The sequence below is a fragment of the Rhipicephalus sanguineus genome, chromosome 2, assembly GCF_013339695.2.
Source record: "Rhipicephalus sanguineus isolate Rsan-2018 chromosome 2, BIME_Rsan_1.4, whole genome shotgun sequence".
Classification (NCBI taxonomy): Eukaryota; Metazoa; Arthropoda; class Arachnida; order Ixodida; family Ixodidae; genus Rhipicephalus; species Rhipicephalus sanguineus.
The window spans coordinates 201,830,051-201,845,771 of NC_051177.1; the positions used below are offsets into that span (position 1 = coordinate 201,830,051).

Genomic DNA, 15,721 nt, shown 5'->3' on the forward strand with positions numbered 1-15,721 from the left:
GTCGGCAGACGGGCGAGAGGGGGGCAGCGTAGGAGAGGAGAGAGAAGGGAAGGGGACGCGCATGCGCTCGAGCTCATCGCGGCGTTGCGCTGGAGAGAATTTCGGCATGTCTACCCCGCATTTCAGAGGAAGAGTGGAAAGGAGGAGGGAATAGGGAAGTGGAGAGGGAAAGTGGAGAAGGGGAGGGGAGAGGGTGAGTGGAGAGGGGAAGTGGGAGAGGGGTAGAGGACAGGGGGAATGGTGAGGGGGAGTGGAGAGGAGGTGTGTGGAGAGGGTATGCGCATGCGCAGTAAGGGTGGTCACGCCGCGCACCACCACCGGTTTGAGCTCCGCCTTAAGATACTTCGCATCTAAAACGGTGGTTGCTGCCCGTTCTCCTCACTTTGTTGTCCTCTGTCATCCTGCCGTGGTTTGTCGTGGCAATATAATAAATAAATCGCGCGCAGGGCAACATGTTATGCAGCTATCGCGGACATCTCTCTCTCTCTGTGTCTCTTTGCGTATGATGGCGGCTGCAAACAATTCCATTTTCTGCGTTGCCAGCATACAATGAGGGCAAGTTATTTTCAACATGGTGATGAGGCTGAACCTCCGCCTGCTCGAGCAAACCACTTAATGGCGTTTATTACACAATGAAATAGTTTTCTATGTGTGCAGATTCGAAAAGCTCATGGTAGTCTTCGATCAATCGTTGCGCCGAGAAATTTGGTTGTTCAACCGGCATTCACACCGTTTTCTTCTTCCAGATGAAGCCGAAATTATTGAGCCACTACGTAGTATTGCTGTGTTATCGTAAAACAGAGACCTCCTTTATCCCAATTATTTTATGAACGTGTTAATAAGATTTCAGTCATTATTGGTTGCCAAGTTTATTTGATTTACACATGAACCAAGATTCTGAAGCAGACGTCATCTGAGTTAAATGTATACTGTAATTTGCACATAGATCTCTCTGTGTTTCTCGACCAGTCTTCTTTTTCAGCAGCCGGGTTTAGTTCGATACCGGGGCGTTTTTTCTGATGGCAATTGAACCTGTCACTATTAAAGACTACATACTCACACAACCATTCACATCCTTGTGTTTTAACGCGATAGCGTTAAAGAGCCGCTTCGCAGAAATTTCGGTGTCGGTGTCGTTGGTTGTCAGCGAAAAAATATCATTGTCCGTGACCGAAAAATGGGCATGGATGCAAATATTTGAAAATGATGTACCCGAGGGAAAATCGCTCTCATGGCTTTGGCGTGGCAAGCAGGTGTTCTACCACATAGCCACGCCAATGCGTCGAACTTGCACTGAAAGCAATTTTCATGCTTCCCAAACATACGCGTCCTGGGTACAGGCGTCACAGGTAAGAGATTAATAATCGCAGTAAAACGTGGAACAGGCGTACATTGCCATCGGGCATCACACCATGTGAATTGCGTAACCAGTTGGTTGGTGGATTTAAGCTGGCCGCCCGTTACAAAACGCACATGCATTACTGCGCGTACTCCCTTGCAAGCACGTTGTAGGTGCATCGCAACTTCGAAATACTATCCCGCGCGTGATTGCTCTAGTTTAAAGCATGCCACCCATTACAAAGGGCACACATATTAGTGCGCGCACTCTCTTACACACACGTAGTGGGTACACTGTTGCCATAAATGTGCTGTTGAAGAGGGCGCAGGCTTTACCTTTACTCATAAGGGCAATTTGAAGGGCTTCTCTTTCTTTGCTAGACACAACATTAGTTGCAACTAACACAAAAGAAAGCCAAGGCCAGTACAGGGGATGTTATTTGTAGTAATTATGATGTAAATGTGAAGAAAATAAAGTGGACGAAAAGGTAACTTGCCCCCGCCAGGGACCGAACCTGAACTGCCGGCGGCAAGATATCTTTTCGTTCATTTTACATTGTTCACATTTACATCATAATTACTCAAATAACATCCTCTATACCTTTCTTGGTTTTCTTGCGTGTTAGCTCTAACTAATGGTGTGTCTACCTTTACTAAGGTATGCCGTGTGCGTGTGTGTGTGTGTGTGTGTTTTTGTGTGTGTGTGTGTGTGTGTGTGTGTGTGTGTGTGTGTGTGTGTGGTGTGTGTGGCTGGCTGGCTGACTGGCTGGCTGGGCGACTGAACACAATGACAAGCGAAACAGAGAGCGATGATTGGGCCAGTTATCGCTATCACCTTCAACTCTTGCAGGTGAAGCATAAGCATACCCGATTTTTTCACAGCTAAAGAAAAAAACGCCAGGCCTGCGCTGAAACCGCAGCACAGTCACAGCGAAAGCTGGAAGAGCGCGTTTCTATAGCCCGTTGTGAGCTTTAAACGGCCCACCAGTTATGTAATTTGCATTGGGTGACGCCCGCTCACTATTTCCCTCTCCCGTCATGCTGTATAGCATACGTTGACGTGGGAGAGAGACGGGGGGGGGCGAAGAACTTTACCGAGACCCCGAGGAAATGGATCATGCGCTCATGGCCTCCCTTGGCAACCAACACAAGTGCACTTGCGAGGAACCCACTACGCTATAAAGCATTGTAATTTTACTGAGACCCCGAGGAAATGTATGTGCGCTTATAGGCTTCCTTGGCAACCAACACAAGTGCACTTGCGAGGAACCCACTACGCTATAAAGCATTGTAATTTTACTGAGACCCCGAGGAAATGTATGTGCGCTTATAGGCTTCCTTGGCAACCAACACAAGTGCACTTGCGAGGAACCCACTACGCTATAAAGCATTGTAATTTTACTGAGACCCCGAGGAAATGTATGTGCGCTTATAGGCTTCCTTGGCAACCAACACAAGTGCACTTGCGAGGAACCCACTACGCTATAAAGCATTGTAATTTTACTGAGACCCCGAGGAAATGTAATGTGCGCTTATAGGCTTCCTTGGCAACCAACACAAGTGCACTTGCGAGGAACCCACTACGCTATAAAGCATTGTAATTTTACTGAGACCCCGAGGAAATGTATGTGCGCTTATAGGCTTCCTTGGCAACCAACACAAGTGCACTTGCGAGGAACCCACTACGCTATAAAGCATTGTAATTTACTGAGACCCCGAGGAAATGTATGTGCGCTTATAGGCTTCCTTGGCAACCAACACAAGTGCACTTGCGAGGAACCCACTACGCTATAAAGCATTGTAATTTTACTGAGACCCCGAGGAAATGTATGTGCGCTTATAGGCTTCCTGGCAACCAACACAAGTGCACTTGCGAGGAACCCACTACGCTATAAAGCATTGTAATTTTACTGAGACCCCGAGGAAATGTATGTGCGCTTATAGGCTTCCTTGGCAACCAACACAAGTGCACTTGCGAGGAACCCACTACGCTATAAAGCATTGTAATTTACTGAGACCCCGAGGAAATGTATGTGCGCTTATAGGCTTCCTTGGCAACCAACACAAGTGCACTTGCGAGGAACCCACTACGCTATAAAGCATTGTAATTTTACTGAGACCCCGAGGAAATGTATGTGCGCTTATAGGCTTCCTTACCAACACAAGTGCACTTGCGAGGAACCCCTACGCTATAAAAGCATTGTATTTACTGAGGACCCCGAGGAAATGTCTGTGCGACTTATAGGCTTCCTTGGCAACCAACACAGTGCACTTGCGAGGAACCCACTACGCTCTATTCATTCTAATTTTGAGAAGTAGGGCAGCAGGCACTGTGCCATTTTTCGTCATTTTACGGAGATCCGTGGTACCTGCTAAACGCATGTAAGGCATTACGCGCACTTTGTTGATGCTGTGCCTGATGACGACGAAGAATTATGGCCAAGATCTTTGTAATGCGTTGGAAGCATTTCACAACCTACTCGTTGCGCAGTTCGCATTGTGTGACGCCCTGGTTACAGAATTCGCGTTGTGCGACTCTTGGTGCTTATTTTATTCTTCTACCACGCTATATTGCATATGCTAATGTGGTTCCTTCCCGACATGAAGCCTGTATAGGACCTTTTTGCAAAGCAGTTTCAAGCACCGGCACGGCTCAGAGGTTGAATACTGGGCTCCCACGCAGAGGGCCGGGTTCGAACCTCGTTCCATCCTGGAATTTTTTCCTTATTTCGAGCGATACTGGTTACGGACACCGGCGGCGGCGGCGGCGGACAACTACGGCGCCAAAAACGGCCGGTGAAATGATCTCATAACAGCTTTCGCTGTAAAAGTCAGACAGTTGTGGGAGGCAGGGGCACCCCAGCACGGCAAAGGTGAATTCTATAACAAATGCTCATTTGTGGACTTGACACTCCTGGTGGACACAGGTTCGGATTTGAAGTTTTGGTTCTCTCATACGTGACCACTCCCTCCCTGATCTACTAATGCAGTGCCGAGCTGCGCCATCCTGAACATTGATTGAGAGGCTAAGTTTTGTTCCGACCACCTTTACGATAGCTCAAGAATGCGCCACCTGTGGAAGCGATTTAGGTGTGATCATTTAACGGTTGCTTGCATCTATGCAGCGGCGATCCTAATGTAAGGTGCATGGATAGAATGATTGCGAAAATATGAGCTCATTTATTCATCACGAAAGAGTGTGGGTGTGAGGACGCGGATATGGGAGAGGAGAACGAGACAACCTGCGCCCGTGTTTGCACGCCCAGACTCTTGCATGAATACTTACGAACTAGTTGAACTTTCTGTCGGTCTCAGCTTATTTGTATTACGCGGTTTTCTTACATGTTACAGCAAACAATCCCATGTGCTGACTCAGAAAAAGATATTTAACGTCAACACGACACAAATCACGTTTTCGCCCATTTGAAAGGCCTATAAGTAAAAAAAAAAACAGAAGAAACCGATCTTATAACTTCGAGGAGTGAAACGTAGCGTATATGTAGGAACGTCGACCTTCCCTTTCTTGTTCTGGAAATTTGTTGCTCGTGGATATGGGGGCACTGCGAGGGCAACACCTTTTGTCGGCTCTTTTCCCGGTACAGGACCCTTATCACTGCCACACACGAGAAAACGGAAACACCTGGCATGGTGCGCATCCGGCGTTGCTACAAATAAAAACACGATGCACTGAGAGGCGAGCACCATCCAGAGACGGGACCACCACTGCGTCGAACCAGACCTGAAGCCTAGGACGAAGGGTAAGTTTTCGAAAATCTTAACTCTATAAGGCCAGCCTCATCGTCTCTAATACTGCTCGGAAATGAATACACGAAAGCTGTCATACCAGTTTTATTTCTCGGTAAGGTGCTCAGCTCAGCGCGAGATATGGCATCCGGTGTTTGAAGTGAACTTTGACCAATGACCGCACATTTCGCGTAGATTTAATATACTTGCCTGTGCGCTTAAAGGAAAGCAAAAGGAAACACCGTGTGCCCTGCATTAGTGAAGAACACACGTGTAAATAAATAATACATCTATATTATTTATGAGCAAAGCTAGCTTCATGCTGAAGCCGAGACCACTGAATGCTATCACTTACAGGGAGAGCGCTCAAGGACAAGCAGCACAAATATGTAGAACATAAGAAACGGACACGGAAGCGTACACTTCTGCAACTACGTTAGTCACAAATAGATTTCTAATTATGTACCATTGAAGTGAGCATTACCAATGAAAAAATAGCACCTGCGCAAAAATTTTTTTTGCGTACGAGAAGCAAGCTGTAGTGTCGCCACCGGCCATCTGACGGCACAAAGCTCTCACACAAATGCGCGTGCATCTGAAAGCGCAAATGGCCTTCGATGAAAAGAGGAAAATATGGACTTTCGTTATTTCTTCACTGTTTTCATAATGAAAGGAGATTATGACAGAAATAAAGTAGCATAAATATCTAGAAGTATCCGTAATCAATACCGTGATGCATGCTATTATTTCGGAGCATTGTCGATATTGCTTCTGAAGCCTGCATTCCTCTCGGATCAACGTACAAACGCGGTTCGAAACCGCTAGCTAGTACTCAGCGGCGCAACACCACAACTACTTAGTTATACCACGACATTAGTCTAGCGGTGATACACTCTCGCATTCAATGAAACAAAGAAAAAAGCTGAAGGCACCAAAGAAACTCATTCTATATAAGCCGAATGATAGAGTCAAAGCAGCCCAGAACCATGCAGAGTCGGCGTGGTGGGCTCATGACTTACGCAGAAACTGCGTAAAACAATAGGTCACAGGAAAAATGCAGAGAACGGGTGCTGATTGGCAACCGAATATTTATTACTTGAAGAAGCGCTTTTGCTGATTGACGGGACGTGTGATAATAATGATAATAATAATACTCGCAGGGGTCTTACGCACCGAAGCACGATACAATAATAAGGCGTGCCGTAGTGGAAATTTCGACCGCATGGTGTTCTTTAACGTGCGCTTAAATATAAGTACATGGGTCTCTAGCATTCTATCTCCTTCGAAATGCGTCCGCCGCGGTTAAGATCGAATCCACTTCCTTCCGGTCAGCAGCCGAGCACCGTAACCACTGCACCACTCGAAGGCTCGTAGGTTATGTGGAACACGGCTTTGCAACAATCCACAAGAAACTATGGGTCAGAATCAGCAAATGGAAGATAGCTGCACACAACTGACACATAGCTGAAATAGAGCGACACGAGTGTAACTTCGATCGCAGCACTGTATATACGTAACGCTGGTATAAATAGGCCATTGTAGTAAATGGGACGTTTATCAGATATTGTAAATCATCTATCAGATAAAGTTTGAGAAGACGGAGAAAAAAAAACGCTTGAAGCATGTCTCGGAAGATGATACTTTCGTTTTCAAATGCCTCCGCGCAGCCTAATAAAATCAAAGAAATTCCACTGCGGAAAAGACAGCGCTTCCGCATTCTCTCATTTCATTTTCACAACTAGTACGTGTCATCTGAGATGGGTGGATGGCCACGGATGACTGCTCAGCTGCCCATGCGTGTTGGTCATTAGTAGGGCTGAGTGCCGGTCGCGTTTAGCTACAAAGTGGCAAGGCTAATGGACACTATGACGGTCGCCGAACATAAAGCACTTTGTCTAGAGTTTATATTTTCATGCCCTCATGGCGTTTTATGACCAAGTTTTGGTGACGCTGCTTGAAGCGAAGGCGCGAAAAGTTGTTTGGAGAAAATCACACCATCTCCCGATAAAGGGGACCATGAGGCGATGCGAAGCAGTGTTTCGGCATGTAGAGCCCGCTGTTTCAGAGGTGGAGTGGTGAGGGGGAGAGGGAGGGGAAGGGAAAGGGGATGGGAAAAGGGGAGGGGAAAAGGGGAGGGAGAGGTGGTGTGGAGATGGGGAGGGAAGAGGTGAAAGGGGGAGGAGGGGAGATGTGATGGGAGAGGCGAAGTGGAGAGGGGATGGGAAAGGGAAATGAGAGAGGGAAAGGGATGAGGTGATGTGGAGAGGGAAAGGCGAGAGAGGGAGTGGAGAGGGGAAGTGGAGAAGGTTTGCGCATGCGCAGTAAGGGTGGTCACGCCGCACACTGCCACCACCACCCACCGGATTGAACTCCGCTATGAGATGCTTCACATCTAAACAGGCGCGTGACGTGCCCGCTGTTTTGTGTGTATTCGTATGGGGGTGTGTGTGGGGAGGGGGGCTAAACTCTGTGCATTTGAGCACCAAGCGGCGAAATGGTGCGGAATGTGCTGCTTGTGAAGATTCATATGGTAATGTAAAATACAAGTTATGTATATACAGGGTGTCCGAAATATCACGCAGCACGTTTAAAAAAAGAGGAACGGCGCCTGCACGTAGCACGCCATGTGCATATTGTTCCAGTACACTGTAGTAGCCACTAGAAGTTTTTTCGTCAATGACGTTTAGTTACTTAATTCAAATTATGTTTCCAACTCGACAAGTACTCACCTAATCAATAAAATTTCAATGAGGCATGTGTAGGTATGCTCAAATGACATCTAACCCGGCTAATTTCGGCAACGTGCCAATTACGTGCTCATTCTTTCCGGCTGATAAAGAAAGCACGCGAAGTATGAAAAACAACACGCGACTACGCTCCCACCCACAAAAGGTGGGAGCGTAGTCTTCACTTTCTACCTCACAGTGATCCTCTTTGAGGGCGCTGCTTCCTGATGCGCGCGGTAGTCTCGTCACGTGTCGTTTTTGAGATTTTGCGTGCTTTCTTTATTAGTAAATAAGAGCGAGCACGCAATTACTACATTGTTAAAAATAACGCACTTAGATGTCATTTGAACATGCCAACATATGCCACATTTACATTTTAATGATTATGTGATTATTTGTCCAGTTACAAACATAATTGGGACTAAGTACCTTAACCTAATTAACGAAAAAATTAGTATTAGTTACTGCAGTATACTGAGAATAATATGCACAGGGTGTTCTACGCGTAGCGACGTTCCTCTTTTTCAAAATCGTGGTGCGTGTTATCTGGGACGCACTATATATATATATATATATATATATATATATATATATATATATATGGATGACATGCCCGAGTGAAGGGGGGCTGCGGGGTTCTCATTTGCGTATATTTCAAAACACTGTCGGTCACACCTGAGGAATGTCAGCACGCTTAGACGATAGGCAGCATATATCTAGAAGAACAAAAGTAGTCATTGTAAAACAATTTCCAGGAATAAAATATGTCAGCTCTCTACAGGTTATGTTCATGTGTAAAAATACACCTAAGTAGTTGCGCAATAATTCATCATGATGCAGAATGCACTAAGTATATAAATGAACTAAGTATGGTGATCGATATTTCCGACAATTTAAGTTATTTATGAGCACATCTTCGTGTTTCACTGCAATTAATTATGTTGTCCACCATTTTTCAGTGTCACCATGATTGCCCTGAACAAGTCGCTCGTTGTTGGCATCCTCGTGCTGGCCGCTATGTGCAGCCTTGCCGCAGCGCAGCTCGGCTACGGCACTGGATACGGTGGCTATGGCGGTGGCTTTAACCGTGGATACGGGGGAGGCTATGGCGGCGGCTTCAACCGCGGATATGGAGGCTACGGTGGAGGCTTCAACCGTGGATACGGGGGAGGCTACGGATTCGGCCGTTGATTGAGCTAGGAATCCTGGATGAAAACGCTATCCATGGGAAGCGGACCTGAGTGGCAATATTGAAGAACAACTAATGGCCTGCAAAATGAAAACAGGAATAAACTTGTTTGTATGTGTTGTTTCAGTACATAAGGATCCTTTCCAGTTCATTTCGTTCTTGGTTGTTTTCGAAAATCGCGATACGTAGTTCATAGTTCGCGAGATGTTTTAAATTTGCAAGTTGTGTATACTTGCAATTCGCTCTTTTCTTATAATCTTATAAACGGTATTGAAGGAGATACTGTAGCCTGTTAGACTTGTCCGCTGCATCTGTTAATTGACATATATGTTCAAACGACACAATAAAAGGGAAGATTCAACAACATCAATAACAAAGCTAACTTACATACTCAAAGTAAACTTCAATACAAATATTCTGGATCACTTCACTAAACTCTAATGCCTCTGTGGAAGTTGAATGATTTTACTTATTGTTGACAAGATAGGCATCCACGAACAGGCATACGAGCGCTACTGGAGCACAGTCATAGGCGTGCGCAGGGTTCCCCGTCAGGTGGTGGAAGGGGGGGGGGCGAAGGTTCTTCACAGTGTCATGCCCCCTATGAAGTCAATGTATGGGACGGCAGCAACCCTTGTAATTATGGGGCCGATTTTGCGCCCCCACTCTTAGGTGACCAGGGCCCCCCCTGCCCCCCCCCCCACCCCGCTCACACCTGGAGCACAGTAGGGAAGGGTTTGGGTAAACACGAAACCACGTCATCATGATTTATTGTCCCTTAAAGACCCTTCTAAGGCTATTACATAAGATGCATGGGAAGAGCACTAATAATAGCATGGTCATTATAATACAATGGTAAAAAAGTTTGAAAAATACAGTATTGTGCAAGGAAGGAAGGAAACAGAAAAAGGAGAAGGCAGGGAGGTTAACCAGAAACACTTCCGGTGGCTATTGTGCAAACGGTTAAAAAAATTGGGGGACCCTTAAGCTTCGCCTTTAAGAGTTGAACGCGATAGCGAAATCCGGCCCCTAGTGCGCACTTCAACCACTAAGTGCATACTTATTAATGTGTATTGTTACACACACACGCACGCACGCGCGCGAATTTTACAGGCTTTCGATCTAAAGCAAGAGTCGCATGGCCTCCAAGATATACGCCGCGCGCCGGCCCTCTCGGAAGCCATGAAAAGGCGAGACATATTTCTCACAATGCCTCACAGATGGCAGCACATTATCTAGCGTTTGCTGCGTTGGCTTGATATGTTTTCCTCTAGATGGACAGGGTTGTCCATTTTTAGAGCTGTTTGAAAGTTCGTGTGTCTATTTAGCGGCGATGGCTGCACTATCCCGGCGTTTTTCGACGTAGTTTGATGGCCTCGCGAATGCGCCTACCGTATGGGCTCGTTTTCGTCGTGACACCTGCCGAACAAAATACGTCGAGACTCCTTTCACTACATGACATTTTATGTAGTGTTTTTGTCCGAAGCAGCTGCAAGCAACATTGTGGCTTTGTGGGTAAGACACCTGCTTGCCACGCGAACGGCCCGGGATCGATCCTCATTGGGACCGAAGATTTTATCGTTTATTTTATTTGCTACTTTCTCGATTTTTCGCTCACGGATGATTTTTCGCTCACAACCAACGGTGCCGACGCCGACAGCGGAATTTCTGCGACACGAGCTCTCTAACGCTACCGCGTTAAAACGTAACTTGCACTCAAAACAGACAACGTCCTTGTAAAATGTATAAGTAGCTTTAATGACTTCCAATTTTCAGATTTCGCGTGCTCCATAAGAAATTTATTAATGCGCACTCGTAACTGCGTGCTCAGAAGGTCATACACCCAGGAATTTATAACGCGATATTGCCTTTCTGTCTCCTTGCAAGGCTTCTCGTGATGCTCTTATAATTATTGAAATGCAACGGAGCATGCAAATCAGAGCCAATTTCTCAAATAGACGGGAATATATTGCCCAAGAAGTCAAAATGAATATTTCGATCCACGAGAGTTCAGAACTTCTTTAAAGCACATATGTTGGAGATTTACATCTTTCGGAGAGACATACACGGACTTAGACAGTTGATTTCGCATTGAGTCCTTGCAGAGAGCACCAAATGCCTGATCTGGAGCAATACACCGCCTTTCAACAGCATTATAGGGGTTTCGGGCGGCATTTGGCAATAAAGTCCGGAGCTTTCGAGATGCAAAGCATCCCTCCATCGCCTGCACCGAGGATGCGTCGTCTTTCAAATCTGCACTAACCGATTATATCTTGAGCCTCTAATAACTTGTCATTGTTTGAACATGTGTTCTCATAAATTCGTTGCGTTTCTATGCTCTTTTTTAGTGCACTTTTTGTGAATGTTACCAACTTCCCCCTGTAACGCCTTTCTGCGATGTGAGGGCAACGTAAATAAATAAAATCAAATAAATAAATTCTCTTATAATAAATTTTGAAGTCATTACCAGTTTTGAGATCACTTGTATTGAACGCGCGGTTGTAATGCACTCTACCTTGCTACCATGTTTAACAAAACACCATTTCACGCACTGAAACACAAGATTAGCTTCCAATCTACAACCGACGTGCAGCTAATTTAGTCACAAGTTGGCAATGCATATGCAGAAAAACTTCGCAGTTTCCTCAGAATAGATATACCTTGTGAATTCAAATGCTGGAACGCCTAAAAGTACTGCATTTGGTAATTTTTACATTTAAGCAATTACTCAGACTTCAGCAACTATTCGAATATGATTCCTCATGCCTATAGAACACAGAGTACCTGAGCTTTAGCAGGGGTTTTCTGCAACAGGCAATCCATGAAACGCCCGTGAACTCTCAATAAAACACCTTAACTTGTCACCTACAGCTAGCATAAAGAGTAACACGACATTGAATTACACAAATCCGTTGCTTATTTGCGTACTTCTACACGATGAAAGGAAAATAATTTGACGCGCTATAGTGCAATATTTAGCTATGTCGGAAACTGAGCATTGACTAGCGTTATGCGAATCAAGCAGCGAATAAATACGACAGTGGCCGAGCAATAAACGCGTTGTATACGGAGTCCTAAATATGTTCTATTCTGACTGATACGGGAAGCTCCAGTGGCGTATCCAGACCAAGAGGCTTCAATACTATGAAGGGCCAATGATGAAATGGCGACGTGGGAATATCTTTGTCTATGTTCATCCGGTTTTCATGTGTGTTTCATCGACGTCACTGATCATGTATGTCGCTGGCGGCGAATTACGTGGTTGATCGGTCGATCCCATTGACCGTGGAACAGCTACAAAGATGCCACACACGTTTCGAGGTCGCTCAAAGCGCATCTTTCTTGTATACACATGCGATAGTGTGCAACTGGTTACCTCTTGTTTATTTTTCCCTTAATTAGTATATTTAGCACTAGAATTAGATGGCACTGTGATCTAAAAACACTTTTATTCTGAAATTTTACCACTGCCTATGCTTCACATCTGCCTTTATTTATGTTACTTCGTCTTTTCTTGCCTGTTTAACTTTTGCTTTAAACAAAAGGAGATCTTTTCTCATGCTTTTGCGCGCTGTAGCACTGGGCGTTCTTTATTTTGTCGCACGTGTTATTCGCAATTCCAACCATTTAATAAAAAGCGGGCTCGTATGTAATTTGGCGACCATCACCAGCTTTGCAGTTAATCACTCGCAGTGGCTGTATGACACAATTTTGATTAAGTTGGCCCACAGATCAACTTCGGATGGTTAGCTGCTTTCTCAGAATTAAAAAAAAGGTCGTTAAGGGCTCCTTTCTGACCACTTCTACTCTTTCATTTATGTCTATCCTATACGAACGCTATTAAAATGCGGCAGATGGCACTGTTTCAGCTACAGGCTACGCTGAGTTCGCATATTCATCCGCGAGTTGTGAGTTCGCGCTTGAATGCCGCGTCTTCTCACGTCCTTGCCTGTTGTGGCTGCGTCGCCTCCCTCTCTCACATATTATGGGGCTGCAGCGAGGATCCACCACCACCTGGTCTTCTGAACAGTCCTTCGCCCGAGGCGTGGGAAAGTGTACTCCGCCACACGAGCCCGGAAGTAAAGCTCCGGGCCGCACAACGAGCGGAGGAGGTGGTGGCCAGGCACGGCCTGACCTCCATCCCCATGTGGAAATATTTTCACTTCAATAAAGTTGCTTCTCTCTCTCTTGTCTGTTGCATGCGCGCTGGAAATTCCCCAAAATGTATTCGTCGAAGAGTTTTTGTCACCTTCCTTTTATCATCTACAGCGACAGCTAGTGCCTTAATTAAGACTCCGACGCCGAGTGTAAAACATGACAAGCGTGTTTGAGTGATCATGCGCAGAACATCGCATTTGGTTTGCGTGAAAGCATGGCACTTTAGTCTAGGACAAGCTTAGAATACCTGGTCATCCTGGTTAATTATCTTTGCTAAATGGTAAATTATCTTTCTTGCAGCAAAGAAACGTCAGCCTCAACAGGAGTCACGTCATGTTCGTCTAAGAAAATGGAAAAACAAATTATCTGCCTTAATCATTTCACGTAAGCTCCAGGCGACGTCATGCAAAACAACAGTCATCCAGGGGACCACTGGTAACAGTATCATATGTGAACAAAATTTGAATACTGTCTGATGGAAATGCAGTTTCTATTCAACTGGCTTTGTTGGATTGCAGCATATGAACGATGTAATCCAAATGTCAGTAAAAACTGAAATCGATTGCGTTATATTTGCGCATCGGTGTGGTGGTTTGCAAGGAAGGATATGAAATTCAACAAACCGACTCTCCCAGACTTCCTCTATTGGTCACACACCTCCTGCCATACCAATGACAATTTATTCAGGAAAAAAAAATCCCTTTAACCGGAATAAACTCAATCATTATAATTATCCCTATGTAGTGGCTGTAAAGCTTCAAAAGAATTTATCATTGTCTTTGCACGATAACGTAATACAAATGTCCTGTGCTTAAAATGATGGTGTCAGCTTGTGACTTGCATCCCTATCTCTTCTTTATTGGATAACGGTTATAAATTTTTTCATGAATAAACACCGAAATTTACATTATCGAAGAATGAACATACAAAAGTAAGCTATGCAACAAAATACACAAGGAAAATGAGGTTTCTGCGTGAAACGTCTTAGGGTTACTACGCTCTGCACGCAGAATCAAATTGTTTTTCAAAGAAGTAGGTTTTTGGATATGCAAAGGGTACGCCGATATAAGTCGGCCATAACGTTGACATCTATGTCTACAACAAAATACATTTGTCTGTTGAAGATGGATAGTCCTCAGAGTGAAAATTTTCATCGGCTGCTTCGGCGGTATCGATAGCGTTATACTTTGTGCAGCATTTCTAGAGCTGTGAAGTAGACGGAAGAATTTCCACGACGTTTCCGTTATTGGCCTCGAGGAGTTACGGAGTCGCCCTCTATCGGACGCGCCTCGATTGCGTGCTAGGCAGGATAGCGCCAGCGCGCTCCCCATAGGTTTTGCTGTCGGCGCTCTACAAAAACACCTCGCGGAAGCCCTCCAGGGCATTTCTGCAAGTACTTTCGAAATGAACTGTGTTCTTTACTGTCAAAATAATCATTTTCGACGAACTGAAAGCACAAGATGGTCTACAGTCGCTGTCTCTTTGCAGAAAACCGAGCACCCGCTTCACGCTGTCACCGCGTTGGAGACCCCTGAACCGGCTTCTTGCGTGAAAGGTAGTCACTCGCTGAGTGCAAACTATGTCAAATATCTCGTTAGATAGACTGCCTGTATAACCAAATGGACCATAACAGAAAGAAGCCTCAAGCCAGCGATCGCACGGGTTCGCGACGACTGACGGTGCCTCTGCACTGTAAAAAATTTTTCTTGAAAAAAACAGAAATTATCTGGCAGCTGGCCTGCCAGAAAATTTCTGTTCTCTTTCTGTTTTCTGTTTTTACGTTTTTGTAATTTTACATGTCTCTTCTGTTCCTGCTAACAGGAAATTTCTGTAATTTACATGCGTTTTTCTGTTTTCACTAACAGCAAATGTCTGTAATGTTACATGTTTTTTTTTTTCAGTAACAGTAAATTTCTGTAATTTCGAATAATTTTTTCGGTTTTCAGTAACAGAAAACTTCTGTACCTTGACATGGTCTTTTCGGTTCTCACTAACAGAGAATTTCTGTAATTGTACTACACTTTGGTTTCTTAGTACAGAAATCTTCTGTGACTTGACAAGTTTTTTTTTTCATTTGTTCAGTACGGGGAGTTTTCTGTAATTAAAATGAGCTTTGTGCTGTAAGACACAAGAAATTTTTGAAATTGTATTTCTTTTCATCGCAGCAACGTCAGTTGACAAATATTCTGCAATTTGACAGGTTATGCAAACTTAAAATGTAAGTGGTGCAAGAACAGAAAATCTCACAAACAGAAAGCACCACAATTTTTTTGCATCTGCACTGTCCCCTTTATAGCACGCATCCTCTCTCACAAATTCGTTAATTCAGTACACCATAGAGTGAAATGCAAACAAGTTTATTGCGCCCGTCCTGTCTTGTGTATCTTCTTCTGTGTGAATGTGAATTTGGCGCGAAGTTGACTATTTAATTCAGACAAGTTTATTGACATGAAAGATAGAAGTTCAGGCAGTTGCGAACATGTGCATCTTGAAATACGAGATGCCCACACTATCCCAAGCGGTCACTATGCGTTAATCGAAGGTCGCAGGTTCGGTCCCTGCCAGT

The 15,721-nt window shown here is 44.9% G+C and overlaps 1 protein-coding gene and 1 long non-coding RNA gene across 2 annotated transcripts in view; both read left to right on the top strand.

Moving 5' to 3' along the window:
* Positions 1–15,721, top strand: part of LOC119383996 (neuropeptide-like protein 29) — a 151,032-nt gene that overhangs the window by 19,778 nt on the left and 115,533 nt on the right. The gene's annotated exons all lie outside the window — the stretch shown is intronic.
* Positions 5,046–9,131, top strand: LOC119383999 (uncharacterized). Its single transcript, XR_005181825.2, has 2 exons — positions 5,046–5,096; positions 8,768–9,131. It is a non-coding gene; the product is annotated as an uncharacterized LOC119383999 (long non-coding RNA).